Source organism: Magallana gigas, chromosome 5, assembly GCF_963853765.1.
Source record: "Magallana gigas chromosome 5, xbMagGiga1.1, whole genome shotgun sequence".
Lineage (NCBI taxonomy): Eukaryota > Metazoa > Mollusca > Bivalvia > Ostreida > Ostreidae > Magallana > Magallana gigas.
In genome coordinates, this window is record NC_088857.1 from 21,912,332 (window position 1) to 21,935,225 (window position 22,894).

General features: G+C 34.8%; 1 protein-coding gene across 10 annotated transcripts in view; it reads right to left on the bottom strand.

Annotated features, from left to right (window-relative positions):
* LOC105333153 (poly(rC)-binding protein 3) overlaps nucleotides 1–22,839 on the bottom strand; it is a 64,179-nt gene extending 41,340 nt beyond the window's left edge. For 2 of the 10 annotated variants that reach the window (XM_034477775.2, XM_066084843.1), the window contains exons 1-2: nucleotides 21,417–22,817; nucleotides 8,310–8,387 (exon numbers count right to left, since the gene is read on the bottom strand). The gene's annotated coding sequence lies outside the window, so the exon portion shown is untranslated. Of the gene's footprint in view, nucleotides 1–8,309; nucleotides 8,388–21,416 lie in introns of all 10 variants that reach the window. The other 8 variants (XM_066084836.1, XM_066084835.1, XM_066084834.1 and 5 more) reach the window with 8 other exon arrangements.
* Nucleotides 22,840–22,894: the final 55 nt, after the last annotated feature.

Below are 22,894 nucleotides of genomic sequence, written 5' to 3' on the forward strand. Positions count from 1 at the left end.
TTACAATCAGTCTATTGTTACTAGCAAAATTACTTTTCAGAAGCTGTAAATTTTGATCAACAAAATGTTCATTTAGAAAACATAGTTCTTCAAGTACATTTTTTTTTTTTTGATCAGATCTTCATAATGCATAGGCATAATATGTTATTAAACTTTCAAGTCACCATGCATAGCCTGGTTTTGCAGTTTACAGTCATAATGTGTTATACACTTTTTAATAATGCATTCTGTATAATGAACTATGAAATAGATGAGCATGTGAATTCCAAATTTGATTTTTAAGCCTTTTTTTTCCTAAGGGACACTGTCTACAGAGGAAACAGGACAGATTTATCAAATATAAAAAAGGAAAATTATTTAATTCATTTCCCTTTGTATTCAAACAATCATTAGTATGAGATGAGATGTTTGAAAATTTTTCCGAAAATATAATTAAAAAAACCCACCAGTTAATTGGCAGTGGCATGGGAAACAGTAAATAAATTGCAAAACACACACTCAGCAAATTTAAGCACAAGAGAAAAGAAATCGGAGAAAAAAAAAACCCTGTCATCAAAGAAATTGAAGGGGACCCAAAAGACAATCGATATCAATTGGATTGGATCATGCCGTCAATTGATGTGTGCAGGTGCTCCATCAAATACTCGGTAGTTGATGTACTTAAGTCGCAATCAGACAGTCTTCAAATCTTGGGACATTGACATTATACCTAATGGAATACCATCACTGGACTGATAAATGATACAGTTGGAAAATCATCAATTTTACTCTGATATCACTTACAGCTAGTCATGCAATTCCTTCCTTTCTCTACTCATTAGCAATTAAGACATCCATAAACTAAAATTTGCATTTAAGGTGTTTACGTATGAAACAGATCTCCCTTTTTGGCCTCTATTTCATGTATAAGACATATTTAGAAAGATTATCGCTCCATTTTATAGTGAAAAAAATAATCTATTAGCAACATGTCAGTGCAAAAATAGAAATTGTGTACTAATTGCAAAATTGATGCCACCCCTTTGTTTGAAGATATGTGCATGCAATGCCTGTAAATGTCATTTGCACTTGTTTCTCTGCATTTTAATTTACAAGCTTCCCCATGACTGGTCTTCAATACATTAATTTACAATCTGGTCCATTTACTTGGAACACAGCAACTTTTATATAGCTATTTACAGCAACGGCTCATCAATGCAGCATCAATTTTGTCTCCTCGACTCAACGTTAGGAATATATTGATTTTAAAATTGGCAATACTGTAATTAAAAACCTACATTCAAAGTGAGTCATTAAAGCGGAATCATTTTCTTTGAAAGCCGATGTGAAAAAAATCACATACCAAAAATCTGAGAGGCTTTTGATATTGTTGCTTGCCATTCCAAGAGAGAAATCAATGAAGAACAAACAAAGCTGATCAATGGTTTTTTTTTAACATTACGAAGAACATGGACCCAGTTCTCAAAATCGTTTACACACAACATGAAAAATCACAAAAATATTCAGTTGCATGACCCAATAAACTGTCTTTTTGAAAGATCAATATTGTAGGGTTTTTCTTCGTTAGATCATAGATACATGATCTTGGTGTCAAACTAAATCTGAATAAAATTTCAGCATAGGAAGTTGCGTTACTACAGTAAAAAAAGAATAATTATAGCTTAACAATTTAATTCTGAACAGTTTATAAAATATAGTCTGTAAACAATATCATTTTTGATATCATTAATTATTTCAAAAATAAAGATGAATCAGGTGTTTTGAAGCCTTATGCTAAATTGTTTTTGTTTATAAAGCTACAAAATTTGCCAAATGCCTCAGTTAAGACAGCTAAAATGGCTTTGAACTGAGTGATAAAGTTCCGAAGGGTTTGGCAATTCACCGTAAATAAATAAATATGTGACCTTACATGAACCCACAATTCCAATTTCTATGGAGGAATTAGATGCCCAAGGCAGAAAATCCTTCCTAATTCTTCACTGGCCCAGAAGGAATGTGCCTCATCAATGCTGATTTTTTCCCCAATCATCATGTTTCATGCTGTGAAATTAATTCTGCACCACAGAACCACAAAGAATTAAGAGTTGTGATGATTCCAGTCAAAGATCTTTCTACGCAACACATGAATCCAAACATGCAATTAATAAAGAGACCTTTTCCTCCTATGAAGAAATTCTCTATCAATTGGTGCCAGTTTGAATTCTTTCCATGCATGTGAAAGGACTTTAGATTTATCAACAACTATATGGATTTATCTGATCAATTTTTCAAAATTTTCTTACTGGTAATTGCTGAAGTCTGGAAGCATGAAATATGAAGAACAAAGAGGAAATGAGATGCAGAATTGGGCTTAGCAGGACCTACAATGACCATCACCATTAAAAAGACTGCATGGATGTCCAAATCAGTCAAAATCATGTCACAGTATCACAAAGGAGACCAGTGCCATAACTTCAATGCTCTATGGCAAAACCATATTGCATATTAAACAAACTATTATCACTAACACAGAGATATCAAAGCAGAGAATCAAAGGTTTCATTCTTAGCCAAAAATGATAATTCTTATTTCAAAATGACAACCATAAAATTTTTACTTTGTCAGAGGATCATTTCAAACTGTTGTCAAGCTTACCAGTGCAAATGATTTAATTCTTCCACAATGGCTTTAAACATGAGAAAAAATGGCATCCTTTCACCTATAGATATTATAATGAATACATTTTCTGCTATATTCTTTTTGGTAGCAAATTAGATTTATGAGAACATAGCAAATTGAAGTCCTGCATTAACGCCTCTCAAGTTTTGACAGGGTATTTTCTAAGGTTGTGCCTAACGATGACCAGTGGCCCTCATAAAGTGACGCTGGTAATCAGATGACAAGTCGATTGAGGGCGATTCCATAGTGATGTGTTTTTTGGAATCAATATCCATCACCTACCGGATGAGCCATTGCAAAACTGATCCAATCAAGCTCCCACATTCTGCCGACAACAGTTAATCGCTGTGTGATACACAAGAAGAAATAGGAGACATGTTCATGAAGCTAAGAAAGAAATCGCAGAGACTGAGAGGGCTTCAATGATGTAATTCAAGCCTCTACAAGGCTTAAGGCTCTCCAGTATTGGAATTCTAGAGACGTTCAGGGAAATCTACAGTTGTATAACTATATATGAAATTGAATTAAACTTGTAATTTTTCACTATCCAGTTTTCATGAATATGTCTCTTGTGAGTAGTTTTCCAGTCCATTATTATACAAGCAACACCACAATTGGCAGATCACAGGAACAAACTCATTCAAACATCTCTATAAATTAAAAGCAAAATCAGTGAAACACTACCTTAATGAGATGATTAAGACACTTCTGAGATGAGATGAGTAAGATACTACCCTATGATGGCACAACTCCTTTAGCCATCCATGTAACTTAGGCATAAGTTGTACTGGGTTAGTATGTTCAGTGTAACCTCTTTTTTTTAAATTGACCAAGATGCAACATTTCATGGAATACAAAAAATTCCACCTACCAATGTCCAATGCTTCCTTTTTTATACCTTTAATACCAGGTATGTTAGTAAAAGCCTTAAGGACTACGGATACGAAGTTCACCAGTTCCAAGTTCTTCACAGTCAAGGGATAAAAAATCACAGCATGCGGTTGCTGAATAACGCATTCTGATTACTTGTATTGTCTACCTTATGCTCAATCATATCCACAATTTACAATTTGTGTAAATAAATTTCAATCTGTTTTTCTCTTCTGAGCTGCTCTTCGATCTGCAGAGAGTTTTTTATACTGCATAATTGCATAACTCTGTTTAGAAATGAGGCACTTTTGCATAAGTATTGACGGAAAACCAGAAACCATATGCTCCTCTGAACAAACTTTATGCCCTGTGCATGCCTTCTATGTGAGCTAGTGCTCTTAATGCTGAAATAATTCTCCTTTTCTTTAAATACTCCCCCCCCCCCCCTTCAACAGGATTTATAGGTATAACTGTATTTATAAATGATTTCTGCCCTTGTACATCTTGATCCTGCTGTCTGCCACATTACTGAACCTTTTATCTAGAAAATCACATTTTGCTACAGCTGTTGCATTCTTACCCGAGTCCATAACATGTTTCTATAAAAGACCAAGACAATCTTGATTGAGTTTTCCCAAATAATAAAAATCCATATTTGATTTATAAACACCAGATGTTTCACCATAAATGTAGTGAATCGGTACTGTAGATGTAAATTTTATGTTTTGTATTGAAAAATCTTTATCAATGCAGGATTTTTCCATAACTGATAAAAGGTAGGCAAGTTATTACTAGATGCCTGCACACTCGTTCACAATTAGTTATTAAATTAAATTCATAATATTGACAGCATTTATATACTTGTGTATATATACATAAAAAATTTAGTCCTTTGATGCAATTTCGATTTTCACTGGCATGGAACGCAAAGTTTTCTTTTCCGAGTTGTCTTTGTTAGGATTAAATCTGCCAAAATTTATCCCAAATATTGGCCAAGAAATCAATACTGTGTGATGCCAGATTTACGGATTCTCCTAAATATTTCTGTTACCATCAAAAAAAAAAATATATGAACTAGAAGAACACTACAAAGGCTTCTTATTTCTTTCCATGTTGTTGTTCACTTTAAGTTCGTAAATTTTAAAAAATCAATACACTACTTCATTTTATAAAAAATGAACTCTCTTAACATGCTGTTCTTAATATTTTTAAAATAAAAAATGGGTCCATTTACATTAGGAAAAATAAGAATAAATAGGTGGTGTCTATATCCATCACAATCAATTATTTAGAATTTAAAACAATTAAAGATTTTGATTTGAAATCATAAGGGGGATATAATTTTCACGCTGCAATCAAATATAAATAAACAAGAGGTAGTAATTTCATCCATTTCATTACCTTTCATTATCGAGAACCAATCCAGTGGGATCCCACAGAATCAATTGAATCAAAAGCCAAAAATTTTTTTTGTATGGATGGAACAATTATTTGAATATCAGGCATTTTCCTTGCAGTCCCTAGTGAATCCATGTCCTTAGATCTGATTGGCTGGAACAGGATAAACTGCATCTCTGATGTAATACATTATCATGCATCAACATGTTACACCTGTTGCATCACAGCCCTTTGCCAATTAATTTCCTTGATAAGACAGGTGTAAGACATCTTAGAGTAAGAAGTGAAACAATAGAGAGAGTCAAACTGCTATGTTCTGGGATACTCCATTACATTCAACCCAATTCAGTGTGGCGAATTTAAAGTGTGTACGTACTTTTTGCAGCGTTTTCGAATCCAGTATGTTAATAGAGTTTCATAATATTTTAAGGGAAAAAAATGGAAAAAAAAAAACCACAAAAAAATCAGATTGGTAAATTTTGAAGATTAAAAATTTTTTAACTTTATTTCCTTCACAAGGGATACTTGAATCAAGAGTTGTTCCCCTTTGACACCCCACCCCTCCCTGTACCATTCTCCTATTGGACTCTCAATTTCAAAAACATAAGAATATCTTTACAAGTGATATCAATAAACTGAGAATTAAAATCTTATAAATCTTTGCTTTATATTTTTGGCTTCAGAACTCTCCCAGCTTTTATGACATATCTCCGTATGCTCCCAACCACTGTAACCAACCAGATAAGATGTTAAGGTCAAAGCTATATCACTTTTATCACCCTCAGTTTTTAATGGCAGAAACAAAACTGCTTAGATATGGATTTCCAGAACAAGAGGGGACTCCTTGAAACATAACAGAACATCAGAGACCACCCTTTTTTTTGGAACCGAGGAATTTCTAGGAACAAGTTCATTGCCATTTCCATTAACATGTATTATCAGCATGACCTATCATGATTTCTTTCCTGAGAGGCCTGTAGGCTTTAGTGCTCACTTTCTTCTACAATTATTATTCAATATGCACCAACATAATAGAAACCAGACACTCCAGTTAAACTGCTTGAATATTCCAAAGCTAACATAAAGATTGCACGAAAGATGATTTTAAAACCTAAAGATGAAACCCATTCTTGAAACACCTCATACAATCACTGCACTTATTTAAATTCTGATTACTTTTTTGGGAGGAGTCTGCTTTCGCTAGCTTTATTTTATGATTTACAAATTTTTGGGGGATTAATGTCTAAATGGTAATTTGTAATACACTTTTACATGAAAAAACTCCAAATGTTTAAAGTGCTAAGAAATTTCTCTGTGGCAGAATGCCATTCACCTGCATCCGAGACATGAGCCTGCCTCAACGTTCTGACTGACTTCCCTCCGTTTTCTTGTATCCTTAGGAGCAATATACAACATCAGCGTCAAGCGAGCTGCAGGGTAACATCAGTCTTGGTGGATATCAGCGCTGCCACCAGATCCAAACCTGTATAACGCAAGCCAATTTGACAAAACAGCCGCATTATCTTTACACAATTGAGATGCAAATGTCTTGGGTACCTAAGAATAACTTAGCTCACGGAGCTAATTACAGAGGACAGCCCCCAGAAAGTCGGGTCACTGGTGTACTAAATAGGATAGCATCTCTCTGGATACCTCCCCTCTACATGTTTCTGATATGTTACAGGTGCATGTATAGCATGGGGTTGACCTGGTCGTGACCAGCAGGGTAGAAGTGCCATGATTCAGCAGTGCCATATATCCACGCTGGAACCTCCGTACCAGAGTGACTCATGTAAACACCTCCCGCATGCAAGAGGATCAGTTTTTGATCCTCCCTCCTTCTCCGCAGACATAAAACAGCCAGATGCATGCTGGGTTTCCTCACTTCTTTTTGCTCGGATAGCCAAAATACACGTCAATGAACTCCAATCATTAACCTCAAAATGAAATTTAATCAAGGGATCAAATGTTGAAGAGAATTTAGGCTGACATCAGCAATTAAAAGAGAAAAAAACCTTGCTTGTTCTCACAAGAATTAAAACACCTTCTTAGACAACTGAATTGTTTATGCTTTTTTACTCTGCTTCAATTAAAGCCTTTCTTTCAACACCGTTTTTCGATTAGTTTTTGAAGTAATCCTTCTGTTTGGGTGTCAATTTATTATAAATCTCCCTTATCTGTTTGCTGGTAATTTTATTTCCCCTCTATCCACACTGCTATCTTATCCCAGTCACCACTTGGAAATTGTATTCTGAGGACAGAAGACAAGTTGGTGCAGATATGACCCTCTCTTATCAGGGAAAATTGCCTTTTAAATTGACCAGGCATGGTTAGCAATCTAATGTGACCTCCAATAGGCTGATATCAATGGAGACTTATCAGGAGTGACACTTCCTAATCGATCAATACCAACTCTTCAATTAATTTACATGCCAAAACATACAATGTTTTTTTTTTTTATCAAAGCCAATTGTGAGCGAAGTCACAACGAGGGTCTATAGTATGTAAAGTGTCTGCTTCAAAGTGTTGGTTTTTCAATGAGTATAGTAACTGTATACGATACAAGCTGATTGAACCCAATTGTCCCAAGTGTGTCCTGCATTTGCAGGTATTCCTTCATTTAAAGCTGCCTTAATTAAACTTGCAATTCATTTTCTATTGTTTGTACATTTCTACTTAAATGTGTATTCAAATGATTAATGTATTAGCTGTTTTACTTCATATTTGCTTATTGGTACTTGAGGATAATTTTACTATCCATTTGAAGCTCATGTGCATAAAGGCATGGACATTCAAAATTTATTAGCAAATGCATTTAATCATTTGTATGTACTTTTTCCAGTTATAGTGAGGGCTTTGACATCTTATTTTTCTCCAACTTGGGACCAAAAACAGCAGACTGAGGATGCTCTTACTATCCATCAAAAGAGAAACCATACATCAAGTCCGAGAATGAACCAAAGGTTCAATCTTATTTACACCCCTGGTGTGAAATAATGTAAAAATTTAGCTGCAATTACACATTTTGCCACATACTTTACAAAAATGACCATAATTAGAATAGAGAACCAAGCTAGTCTACTTCTTCATATGAACGCAATCAATTTTACCTGTCTCCAACGTCTGAATCAATTTTAATCTGTATCTATAGAAATGGCATTTGAAGAAATTATCTAACCATGTGTGAAACATCCTCTTAGTCACCGTTTGTATGGTTGTCAACCATTACTTTACACATGTTGGATGCAAATTTAATGCGTTTTATGTCTATCACCACAAGGCCAGTCACAGCCAGTTGATTCACACTGTAGAATTTCTATCTATATGATGATGGGAAGAGTCATTCACATCAAGGATCAGTGTAATAATAGTGAGGTACTCACATGTGTCTGCTATCGCTGTGATCAGTACTTTGATTCTGCAATGATCAACACCTCTTTGATTAAACTTGTGGTTGTCTTCTGAAATTTGAGAAAATTTTAGTTTTACAAAGTTAAACAGATTACCTCTCCTGAACCTTATCAATTGGATTCTTTTACTTTTTTATGATCCAATCCGTTGGAGAACATGAAGGTAAACATGGTGTACTGATGCATACAAAGATTGAACCGAGCTGCACCTTACGCTTCATCAACAATGCAGATACACCATTGCAGTGTTGGAAATGAGAAACTTGCTTTTTACTTTTCTTAAATTAATCCACTAAATTTAATTGATCTGCTATTACGTCATCCTTCACATTGCTGATAACTATTCCAAATTTCCCCTAAAAAATGTCATTACATTATCTGATTAAACCTTAATACTCTAATAAAATTAATGGACACAACCTGCGTTTTCAAGTCTGAAATAAAGTTTTTTATAAAGCAAACATGCCTGTCAATATACATGTTAAAGAATATGATATCTCTAAATGTGTATGATGGTCGTAAATGCAAAATTAAAAAAATTAGCCATGTAAGCAGGAGATCAAATTGCAGACATGAAGTGTTTCAGAGAGGCCTCAGACTTCTTACACACTTCTGCATTCATCATGACCTTGAATATCTTTACTTAAAACATTAGATCAAAGACTCCTCTAAGAGCCTCATTTAAGAGAACACCATCACATTAAGGCCAAATGCAAGAATAAAATCCTGACAATTAATCAATTGGGTGCAAATCAATTTAAAAGCAAGAGAAGATTTGTTTCAAATCGACTGAAATCCCAGAAATTTTACATGTACAGATAAACCTTTCAAAAGAATATTACCTACTTGAATGCTGTATTTATTTATCCAGTTTACAGTATTAGTTCTGATAAATGTTGCACATCATCAAAAGAACTGAACCTTATAGCAAGACCTCGGCAAGTCTTTTGAACTTTTCTTGAAAAACAAACAACATGTAATTTAATTTCAAACCTATTTCCTACCATCTTCCATCATGCTATCAATTTAAAAACTCTTTTTCCTTTTATCTCCCCTTAAACAAGTGCGTAAAAGAGAGAAAATCCACATCAATTTTCCCTAGCAGATCGAGATACATATAAATAAATTGTACATGTATGTTTTTTACTTTTCGTATAAAATTAGAAAGCAATTAAATTAACACCTTTTCTTTTCCTGTTTACCATCATACATAAGAACTCTTCAGATCCTATTGACCTGCCCAGAAATGATAAATTCTGAAATGTCCCTTCCCTTCTTTGTTGTTCATAGTACAGCTGATCCCTATCAATACATCACACAACAAATAAATTGAAATTTAAATGTCCAACGTTCCAGTGATTTTTAATGCGATAACACTACCATCAAAGTCAGTCTTAAGCATGCATGGCTAGGAAATGCAGATTTTTAAACAAAGTGTAAATATGGAACCACTTAATCTCTGAAGAAAGACTAGTAAACTACTTAGATAAATGGTCATAAATTCTGTAAATCATCTCCAGAGAGACATTTCTCTATAGAGATGTTTACCTTTATACACCTTTGCAGTTGATCCCTTGAGCAGTACATTTTTGATTTTTTCTCTTACAGATTTGTTACTGATACATTTTTAATCCACAGAGAATTACATAACGATATTCTATTTACCTACAGGGAATCATAAACTTGGTTTTTTTAAGTCCAATCATTAACAGGTAAAAAGATCTGCAATATAAACACTGACATTGCAGGATGGCCAATCTTGACCTTTATTCAATTTTTCAAGATAAAACGTATTTTATGTTGTCAGCGATCCTACACGTTTGTTCGATCTCACCCTGACACATAACGGTGTAACCCACAAATACTTCCTGCAGAGGTATTCATCTGTTTATTACACCACTGACCAGTAAAAAATATATTTGGCCTGGCTCTGTTGACAAGTCCCATGATGAGCTACATTAATGTCCCTCTCCACCAGACACCTATCTAGGCCAAAAATAATTGGTCATCATGAGGCCATCATATCTAATATGTCTGTCCCTCACTCCAACTAGGTAGGTTTTCTCTCTCTCTCTTTTTTATCTGTGTAGATGTCTGCACGCCGCCATACCAAGACAATAATTTTGTCCCTCAGACCATGTATATGGATGTTTTTGTCATTAAACTATAATACACCTATTACAGGTATTATTTATATAGATGTCAGAACCTGTTTGTGTTGGTACAGCCTTTCACCTGTTCATCTATAGATAGGCCGACGTCCACAGAAACACAATGGACGGAACACTGGCCCCCGCGTAAATCGACACCACAAAAGTAACAGTCAAATCAGCGTAAAAGCAGACAAGAAAATAACCAAAACCTTACAAACAACCCAGGGAAAAAAAAAAATTAAAATTGGAAAAAAAAATGGGGAAGAAAATTCGTCTGTCTGTATCCTGAAACCTTTGTTATTTTGTATTTATGTGGGCTGAAGCTTGCAGTTAGACTTTTGCTGGTCTTTTGAATGTAATTTCTTGTTTTGAAGGTCAGAAACTTAAGATAGACCAATCAAAAGAGACTGAGGACTTACTGAAATGTTCATAATGTTAGCTCTATCTCTACAGTATATAAAACTTTACAATTTGTAAGCTCTATAAAGATCAATTTAAGTGTAATAACTGTTACGCAAAATGAGGATTTAAGAGTCTCAAAGATCTTTAGAGCTGCTGTCAATGAGTGCAAATAATTCAAATTACAGAATATCTGATACATGCGAGGGCTCAATTTACCAGAACGGGTATACTTTTAAATACATTGAACTGTCATTTATGGTAAATACTTATTTAATTAAACCTTTTATTTCCACCGCAGATCAACCCAATCCACTATTAAAAATGCAAATAACAGTAGTGATATTTTAACAACACTGAGAAGTTTTATTCTATAATTCATGACTTATCACCTACCCCAAAAATAATATTTACTCAGATTTTCCCCCAAATCACAGTATCAGTTTGTGAACTGTTTGCTTTAACCTGAACAACAATGGACTTTAAAAAAATGGGGGTGGTTGGTTAAACAGAAGAGCTAAAATCTCCTCAGCCTGAACATTGCAATGATTGTGCTGAATGTTTACATTAGGAAGATTTCAATAGATGGTGAAATTCATTGACAGTACCAAGCTCCATCTTTAGACCCCAAAGGTGATGTTTTATACATGTAGATTGTCCTACCATAACCAATAAATTCACAGGGAGAAAATTATGATTACTTTTTCCTCAATACAAGCAACAGATTTCAGACATGTTGCATTAAGAATATTAATACACAAAGCCGTTAGTGATATTCTTCAACATTACAAAAAATCATTGGAGTTCAAGTCTTTGGTCATTAATATTGTTCATGGATGTATTTTCTGCAATATAAGCTTGACAGTTATTCAATAGAAAATCTACAAATGCACCTCTGTGCAGTTGCAATGTAAATGAGTCTATTCCGAACTGAATACTAGTATGCAGAAAGTTTGGGAACAGATTGAACTTTATGAGAAATACTAAATGCGTATTACATTTGGCTGTGCTTTCTATTTAGAATTTACAGTGGAATGAGGCTTCCGGCTACTTCAGGCACATGTACATCACTAAATGCCATTATTTATAAGGATAGAAACATTTTTAAAATTAAATAAAAACAATATTTTGCCAAATATGTAAAAGCCAATATTAATCTTTCTATCTGATGCTAGACACTCAGCCATCGGTACGGTAGTTTATTGAATTAGTCTTGCAATTTCAGTGGATCTGTTTACATTTCTGCAGTGAACTTGGAACTTTCCATGCACCTGAATTGGTATTAATTATCACATTCATTTGAAGAATAAATATTTTCAAGTGACTCAGACGTTTTATGATGGATGTATCGCTAATCAGCCAGTGATAAATATATGGAGCTGGTTTCTGTGTATGATAATGTACCTTAATTAGTCCATCAGCTGACAAACTGTTACCATGAGGATAGCAGTCAATTCAGCATCAGACAAATATGGCTGTCCTCTCTATGTAAGCACTAGCTGTTAAACTGAGGACCTGCGTCTCTGTGCTTTGTTCTCATGCCTCCCGGCCATTTTATTGACAAACGATCTACGATACAACTTCTATGATAGGCTGGGGCATTGATACATTAGTCTCCACAACTTGTATAGTGATGAACCTTTTAACATGTTTGTTTTTAATAACCTATAATGAATTGAGGCAAAGAGAGATACATAGAGAGAGAGAGAGAGCTAAGATTTTGCCTTAAGTCCTCTTCCTTGCTGGAAATCAATAGTTCAGTTGCATATCATACTAGATTGCAATTTACCAAAACTCACAAGCTCAACAATAGTACTCTCGATCTACAAAGTTCACAGAACAGGCCAAAGTATTTTTATTTTTGCCACTTTATGCAAACAACAGGTTGTACTTTTTTTTAACCATTATTAAATATGACCCATGCAATTTCAAAGCCCTTTTATGCAATTACTTTCTCCAGAGTCACTTCCTCTACGATTAATCTCATAGAACGTCTATACTACAGGTAAAGAAGAAATGTGGAGCGCACTTCCAGTTTGACAGGGTTAATGGCTCGAGTTACACCTGTATATATACAAACTTCTGACTTTCTCGGGACCTTGTGGCAGACCTTAACATGGGGAGAGGGCAGGTGACATAAATCATTATGTTGTGTTGTGTTTATCATTTAATGATTGCTTTGTCATCCGCTAAAGAATAACTCAATCATTCAGGTGCTTACCATCAAGTGTCCCTTTCAATAGAAAGAGAAAAAAAAATCCTGCACATCATTATACCCATTGCCCAGTGCTATTATCTATGTGTTTTTACTACATTATAACTCTAAATCTAGAATACATGATCAAGAAAGTGTAAGGCTTTAAGACAACCACCCTTAGCATATGGAAGAGTACAAATATACTGGTAATGGAGGACAACATTTGCCACATTACAGTGTTGTAGCTTCAAAGCTGGGGTCCAAGAAGCAAGACCATGGAAAAATTCATCTTCACTGAAGATAGATTGGGGGTGTCAACCATATTAAGATGTATGGCTCTTGGACTAAAAAAGACCCATCAACCATGGTCGTAAAATTTCTCCTTTTTTCAAATTAGATTAAACACTGGCAAGGGTCTAGACAATGATCAATAACATCCACAAGTAAGCACATTGGCGGTCCTGCGTTCAATTTTATCTATCTGTTCCCATCAATTATCACACCTACCTTAACAGACAAAGTGCCTCATCAGACTGGAACAGGCAAAGTACGACTCTTTGGTGTCAATGAAATTCTCAAAGATTGAAAAATGAAAATAAAATTTTCGGTGGGAGCTGTTTTTCAAATGGCAAATAAAATAAACAGTATTACATTAAAAAAAAATCTCTTTTAATGCTGATATCTTCAAGACACATGTATTTTTGCTTTCTTGGGCACAGCAACCATCAACCGATGTACATGTACTAGCTAGTATTACTTTAAATTGATTGGTACTTGCAAAGCTACTGTTTGTAATTAATCAAAAGCATTTTATAAATTACAACGGAAATCTTTAATTAAAGATGTCCATTGTAATTTATAAAATGCTTTTGTTTAATTACAATACAATTACATACAATTGTATGACTGAAAACCAAAGCGGGTTTCAATAGTTTTATCGATAATAGTATACTTTTACGTTTGACCTCTAACCTTAATAAATGACATTGATCCCCTTCTTGATCTTTCATGCAAATGACTACATTCATGATATTCAAGACTTTGGATGTAATTTCTAAAAAGAAGTGAATTCAATCCTTTATGCAATACATGTACTTTCAAAATTATTCTGTATGACAGTTAAAAAGTTTCTATCTTATAATAATAGTTTTTACAGTAAATTTTCAATCTGCAATGAGCTTTATAAAACTTGAAAGATCTGCAACACAGCTGTGTAGAACTATCTGTTTTTACTGTTGTTTTGTGTTTTATGATCTCTATTATGTCATGAGAGGAGGTGGGTTTTTTTTTTTTTTTATAGATATTTCAACAACTACATCCTGAATGAAGACTTTCATGATTTTTCATACATTATCACACAGTTTAAACTCAAGACATGACTTATTGGCATCAACTTGATAGAGGTCCATGTCTTTCGTCAGAGTTTATACAGCTTAATGACTGCTTATAATAATTTGCCATTGGTTTATTTTTGTATGCTTTTTGATCTATTTTAGTTTATTTGATTTTAGAGATTTTGAGAGATAGAGAATTTAAGATAGCAATTTTCCCCTGAATCAGCAAAATCCCACATATATAAGTTGTAACGTCAATACAATCTTTGCAAATACAGTTGAATCATTTTTACACAGATTGGGGGGGAAAATAAAACTCCTGGCAGTTTGTCTGTACCGTATTGAACTTGTAGTAAAGTCTCCCGAGGCTGTTGGAATTTACATGGATAAAAATCCTACATTCTGCATGCAACTTTATCAGCTGTTTCATTCAGAGTCAAGGAAAACAGTTTAATGTCCTTTATGCTTCCAGGATAGTGACCAATTATGCACAGAAATCATTCCCAATTCTTTGGCAAGATTCTGCAGTTCAGAGAGAATGAACCAATACTGGTTTTATTAGCATGCCATGTAGAACAATGAATTTTCTTTCCACGCTTTTATAGTCACAATTTGAAAACAATAGCCAGAAAAAAATTATGAGATTAAAATCTTTTAGCTGTTTACTCCTCTGCAGATTTTTCATAATTGTATTCAATAAGATAAGATGCAAGAAAGAAAACCATCAATTAAATTCTGCAAGTTGTTAATCTCTCACTAATCGGAGGTTGGGAATGTTTCAATTGCCATCTGCTTTGCTGGTTAGCAGAAAGGGATGAAACAACTACAGTCTACTTCATTTCAAATAGTAAATGTCAAATTCAACTCAACTAATTGAATAACACATGGTATGATAATTTGTCTGCACCGCTTGGTGTGACATCCAAAAATAAGAATTTAATGCTTATATTTTTCATACTGATGTCTATTTGTATGAAATATTATGTATCGTCGCTATATAGCCATTATGTACACTTTTAGTCAGGGATATGAAACATACATGGAACAGCCAGATTACCATGCTATTTAGATAGCTTCCGCAACTTTAAATATAGAGCCAGAAACTTTGTCAAAAAATTCTCTTTTCAATATTGACAAATAGATATGATTTAACGATTATTTCGATTTGTACATATCAAATTGATTTATAAGTTTAAACGTTATAATCTTTCATTGAAAAATATGTATGCTCCTGGCGCATGAATAAGCGAAGTGTATTCACAGGAAATTTAATGTTGGATATTTCCAATACAAACATAAGGGAAAACATGTACTGAATGTAAATATATTGAAATGACCAGAATTGAATCTACACACATAAGAATGAACTCTAGTATAATGTCAGCATTTCTTCATTTTGAAACATATTCCCATAACTACAGCTAGGTTCTAGATGTTATTAATGTTTAAAGTTTAATTGATTATCATGTTATTATGATAACATTTATCATCTGAACTGAAGGTAATATTCCATGCAAGTAGAAATTAAAGAAAAACACTTCTCACAAATTAACTTTATTTATCATTTTCCCCTCTAACTTCTGTCTTCCACATTTAACTCCTGTTGCTCTTTTGATTTTTTTTTCGTCAGAGTCGATAGGCTCCACAGAATAATACCACCAAATTGTGTGCCAGAAAATCATTCTGAGAATAAATGGCTCCCATAAAAAAACTAAGCCCTGCAGAACTCATGCAGTACATGCTGTGAAATGAAAAATTACTAAACTATTTATACGCAACATCAATCTCGCTGCAATTAACTGATCAGTCGATCCTCTGACCAGTATCTATCTTTATCTGATTTGTGTATATCAAATTCGGATGCAAAGGGGGAAAAAAAAAAAGCAAAATGGAGTCGGTAACCTTCGATTCCACTGCTTCCTCCATACAAATCAAAGCCTCGGTGTCTACGGCTGGCAGGCAGACCGCGATAGATATCCCTTCAACAGCATCTCCCCAACAAGACTTCCGTGCTCTCTGCTGACCTTTCCTTTTGAATTCTGACACCAAAAGAATGTATAAGCTGGGCAATCAGAGAATCATCAAAGAATGCCATTACAATTATCAAAGTCTAAAGGCTAGCCAGCAATATTCAAGACTCAAGTTCCATATTATTTATTTCATCTTCAAATCTCCTGATATTTGTGATCCTTTATCAAAGTATGGGGGGAGGAGGGGGGGGGGGTTTACATTGAGTACCAGATGCTCAACTCAAGACATATTGTCCCCACTGACTCAGGGAAAAACTCTTGGGAGTCAAATGCTACTGAAGCCATTACTAACAGGAAAAGCCAGCTTTGCCAAATCTCACATTTTCTAGTGGTTTCAAGGATCTTGATCAAGTGGTCTCAATTACCAGTTTAGCAGATCATTACTAGGTACTCATTTCTCATACAAACCCTTTCATTCTTCATAAGGAAGCCTCGTCTAAATGCTGAACAATAAAAAATTCTAGTACTTTGGTAGAAAATTACACAAAAGCTGCATGATCAGATACTTATTTTACTGGTGATATTGCTTGAAGAAAAAATAATGGGAAGACTTGGCTTTTAATGCCGATTTTCGTCTTCAACTGATTGTGAACTGGTAATAAGGGATGTTATCTTGGGGAGGGCTCAGCAAGCTAACTCTCCTAGGCCTCACAGAATCAATCATTGCAGATTCTTATTGGCACATCAACATGTAATCTGTCAAATTTCCAGCAAATCAACTGCAATAGGGTGATATCTAAATTACCTTATGTTGAAAGCTTTGATATTTCCAGATAAAATTTACATGACTTTTCTATTTCTGCATCTTTTTTTTCTTTTCAATTTCAAGAAATCTCTGCGAGAATTAATTATTAATCGAAGTACATTGTATAACAATATTGATTTCATAACAAATTTTCAGGGGGCAATTTTTTTTTAGTTTAAAGACGTAAAATGCAATCCTGCACAATATTTTCCCTTGAGTGATATAACATATGTTTCTCTGTGGATAGAAAGAAATTACGCATGTTTTGCCCTGAAACTAAAAACTGGTAATCTTAAACTCTGAATGCCACTCGTTTTTTTAATCTGTGCCACAACTGGATGCAATAAGTACTTTCCAATCTGCTGTTCTGAGAATGAACATAATTCTCCTCCTGAGAAAATGTTCTTTTCTATCACAAAAACATATGCTAACATTCAGTTGTCATATGCTTTAGATTAGAAATAACCTCTGCTTCAAAGGTAACCTACTATCAAACAAAGGGGGCTCTAGATAAGTCTGGCATTGTTCTCAATTATGTTTCACATTCCTTACTTCATATGTTTCAAAAAGAAAAATTAAGATTGGGCGAGTTTTTTCATTAGCTATCAACAGTGTCTGGAGGAAAAGGTTTTTTTTTCCCTCTGCAAATTTCAGGTTTATGCACAATGCAGGTTTTAATAAAAGCAGTATGAATTAATAAATGAAAATACAAACATTGAATGATCGATAATGATGAATATCAAAAGCTATGGAGAACACTGCAGTTCCAGGTATGCTATTATAACTTAATGGACTTGATTTTTATCCTCTTCAGTTCAATATTTTATTGTATTTACAGTAAATCTGATCATGAGATAAAGAGAGAGAAAGATGCGTGGTGAGTGGAACGACTAAATTCAATCATTCTTGAAATGAAAGGCCCCATTTAGAAGCAGACAGAATAATATCAACCAGTCTAAAGATTTCATCAACCTGCGCACAATAATATTTACTCATGTGTGCACTTCAGCACACACCTTAGTAAACCTTGTAGTGTTATCTGCACAGCTTTACATCAATACAAGCAGCCAGCTCGACACTCCCCCCCCCCACCTCCTCCCCTACCTTGAAGAATTTATTGAACAACATCTAAATCGATGACTAGACCATATGATGTGCCTCTCTTACCCGCCTGTCTGAATACCCTCTGATCCCTGCATACTTTAAATGCTAAGTGTAATGACAATATTGAACTTTCGTACCTTTATGGCTGTGACAATCACAAGATGCTATAAATCTTCCTATCCCCGGCATTGACTGTGCCATTAAATTCAGCGAGTTTACCCTCATCGAAACTTTATGAATGATTGAGGAGGCTTGAGCAACTCGCCGGTGACACAAGAAAAATTTCAACTAGCACCCTTCATTGATTATAAACTGTTTATCGATGTCTCTAGCAATTTACAACGATCAAAAAGGTTCCCACTCTTGAAAATTTTAACAATAGCAATCCTGATTTTTCTTTGCTGTGCAAAAAATAATACAAAACAGCTACAACTGAGAGACAAGAGGCCTCTCAGGTTTTCTCTTGAACAATGGAGTTAAGTTTCTCCCCTAAAACATCCAAAAAACAATCCAGATGCTCAAACATGAGTTGATGCAGGTCTGAACCCACTGCTGGTTTTTCTAATTTAATCAAGAAGTTTGGAAACCAAATACCTGTAGGCAACGTGAACTGGCTATGATACCATCAGCTACCAAGATATCTATCACAGTGCAAAGTGTGGGGGATCAAGCGAACTGTAGTGTCAAGTGAACCGTGACAATCTTAATTTGCGATTTATCACCTGATAAAAAGACTGTCAAAATTACTCTGTCAGCAATCCAACATTTAATACCTTTAAATGTTACACAATCTAATTTTTTCAAATTGGCCTCTAAATCTCACTTATTTTCAAATCCAAACCTTTTCCTTTCACTGAACAACTGTCCCAACTTTGTGACCCTCAAACCTAAAAGAATTCTAAACAACTTCTATTTCCACCTCTGCACTATTTCCATGGAGAACATGTTGTTCTGACCAAGCTCTGTCTATGTACACAAACCCCTACAGGGATGGGAAAACTGGTAATGTAAAAATTGTGTTCTGTACAAGGTCATTGCATGTACTGCCCAGTTGAGAACTTATTCAGCCCATCACCAAACTATGTATGGTACACAATAATTAGCAGAGAGAGAGAGAGAGAGAGAGAGAGGGGGGGGGGGTTCTTAACCTTTGCAAAGGAAATCCCAGGATGTAATACTTTAAGAGACTTCAAACTTTTAGAAAATCATAAAATAATACTCATGGCAAATAAAGGGGCTCTTACTCTTTGGACGGGACCTTTTTTCTTATCAAAACATCCCCCTACTGATTCAGAGTCTCAGTCAAAACTATCTCACGCCCTGCTCCAGTCTGCTGGAAAGGATTAGACCATTACATCACCAGCCTATCCAGGAATCCCTTCTGATGGAGCACATATATCTATAACAAATCTCCCAGACTCTTAACACACTGCTGAGAAGATCTATTAAAGACCCTTTGCTTTCTATAATTATAAACAGACGTAGAAGTCTTAATATGCTGTTTTTCAGGTTTTGTTTGACATACCGGTACAAGTGTGGGTCTCCCCTTGCTGTGCTTTATTGTCATGCTAATACTGTTGTTGATTCCCCGTGATGACTGCCAGGGTTTGATACATCTTATACAGTCTTTATCACTCTGTACGCAGGAGAGCCCCATAGTCATTCAAGCATTTTATTTCTTTTCCATAAGCATTTTATTAGCCACTCTCTGCATGGACTTGCTTTTAGTATTAGTCTCCCCGGACAAGATGAGCCAAGCTCAATGAATTAATTATCCATTTTGCAGAACTGCAAACATTAAACCAGTGCTAATTAAACTTTGATTCTGGTAAGAAGCTCCCAGCATTAGGGAAGGTTTCAGCCAATATCTAAACATATTAAGACTGAATCAGAATTAGGATATTTGGTTACATCAATATTTGCCATAGATTTGTCAATATTACCTCTACGTTACAGTGTGCAAATTTGATCATACTATGAATTAAATGTTCCATGCAAACGGGGGAACCAGCACAAAATAAAAACCCTACAGCTCATGAATCAAACACTAAGGGAGTTCCTTCATTTCAGCAGCTACGTAAATCATTAATTCCTTTGATAATAGAGCTGGAAATTAAGAAGTGCAGATCACTCCTACATATTCATTTTTAGTTAAGGTTCAATTGTACAAGTGAATGTTATTGAAAACTCTATTATGAATGTAACTGAAAACTCTACCATAAATGTAACTGAAAACTCTATTATGAATGTAACTGAAAACTCTATTATAAATGTAACTGAAAACTCTATTATGAATGTAACTGAAATGTTACGTAACTGAAAACTCTATCATGAATGTTACTGAAATGTTACTGAAAACTCTATCATGAATGTAACTGAAAACTCTACCATAAATGTAACTGAAAACAATCATGAATGTTACTGAAAACTCTATCATGAATGTAAATGAAAACTCTATCATGATGTATTAAAAGTTTAGAGCCCTCTCAAGTGGGAAAATCACTGGAATGACCCATATTTACAAAAGAACAAATTGCATAATAAGCTGACAGATTAGGATCACACTGATCCTTTCTAGCACAGTAAATCTGCCCAGCTAAATCACCTCCAAACTTGTCCAATGTTATTGTGTTCACAACAACAGATTTTGACCCAACAAAGTCAAATCCCTGGCTTTAATTCAGATTTCTAACGTAGCTTTACAATAACTGTGGTCAACAAAACCAGGCCCAACATGCTGCAGCCATCTAGATCTAGAACTAAATAAACGGTGTAGCTTCCCTGAGAATCACATACAATCTAAATATTACACACTTTCAAAGCAAACACAGTCTCTCGGGTTCTGTAAATAGAGGTGAAATTCGCTATACACTTTCCATTTCCTTTTGACTGGAGAAAGGAATTCATTCTCATTCTCTTTCTCCTGGTTTTCTTGTCAAACAAACATTCAGACTTCACGTGTATTTACCCCTTCATTGATAAATTTCTATCGTTATGATTTATATATGTACACAGAAAACAAAAAAATCAAAACTTTCATCACATACATTTATTCTATACTGACCAATGATAAAATTGACATGGAAATGAAAAAAAAAATTGCCTATTGTATATTTACCTGAGCAATAGTCTTATGACAAGGAATGTTTAACTTTCACACAAGTCTCAAATCAGCGTTCAGTTTACTTATCCCAGTGTACACTAAGCCAGTCTCCGGAACTGTTACTTTTTTCACATTTCCTTCGTTTCTCCTCGCATCCAGCAAAAGAACACTAATAAGAAAATCAATACATTTCCTTGTTAATTGAATCTCAACAAGTTATATACCGTCTTTTGTGCTCTCCTGTGCGATCAGCAGATTGGGAGCCAATTTATTGCCATCCCCGATTCTGTCCACTTTTTAATCCTTCTGCAAACACCAGAGAAAAGTCGTCATCAGTCATACTGCGATGGATTCATTTATATCTCAATCAATACAAGTCTTATGAGAGTCATATCAGAATGCTAAATTCGATATACACAAGCACACACAAAAAATCATTACCAGATTTGTTATAGCACAGATTTGACTCTGCATGACTATACCATGAACTAATTATCACCTGTTGTCAACGGTGGTTGGAATTATCACAGATTTTCTGTTCAGCATACACACCTATAATTATGGACGTCCACTGGGTCTGTTTTTGTCACTGTCCTTCCCGACGACACAAATTGAAAAAAAATCCATAAGCAGGGTTCCCTTTGAAAAGATTGTCCTTCCAAGAAGCAGAGGATATTGTGTGACTGAGTTAGTGGGATCAGTGTGCACGGCTTATAATTTCCACAGGGTAAAAATGTTAGTCAGAATAATGGAGTAAAATAAAACTGAAAAAACTGATTACAAGGTTTGGTCCTCATGCATTGTCTTCATCTGTGTCACTTTCTTCTTCTGTCTATCATGCGAAATCCGCAGGAAAATAAGGTTGCGAGTATGGTAAAAGGGGGAGTGAGTGAAAAAGGGAATAAAATTAAAATACCGAGGGATAGGATTTGATACTGCTACAGGTGATTACGATATGAGACTAAAAGAATCGCTTTTCGCAAATGTCATTTTTTTTTCAATTAAATCCCTGTCACCAACTTTTTTCAATTGGAAAAAAAAATCTTCTTAGTGGAAGAAAAACTAAGGATGGATAATATGTTACATGCATGCTGACAAAAGCCGCACCTGGAAAGTGCTGAATTTTGGGAAATAATACAGAGTCTGCACGCGCTATGGAAATGCAAAATGCTATTTTTACATTTTCTGGTATAGCAGCGTGCGATAGATTTTATAGAAAATTATCCGGTAAGATTGAAATAAAAAATACAAATGTTAAAAAGTGAGAGGCAAAAGCTACCTGGATGCATGTGAAACATACCTGGGTATACACTAGCAGAGGGAAAAGGCAGGGTTGACACACAGGATAACACAGCCAAAGGAAAGATGCTAAATAGAGGTGTGCTCAAAGGGTTATGAATATCGTGGTGGATGAGGACGAACTACACAGATCACACATCCGCGAAGACAAAAATGTATGGTATTATTTTTTGGAAACTATCCGTTTATTATGC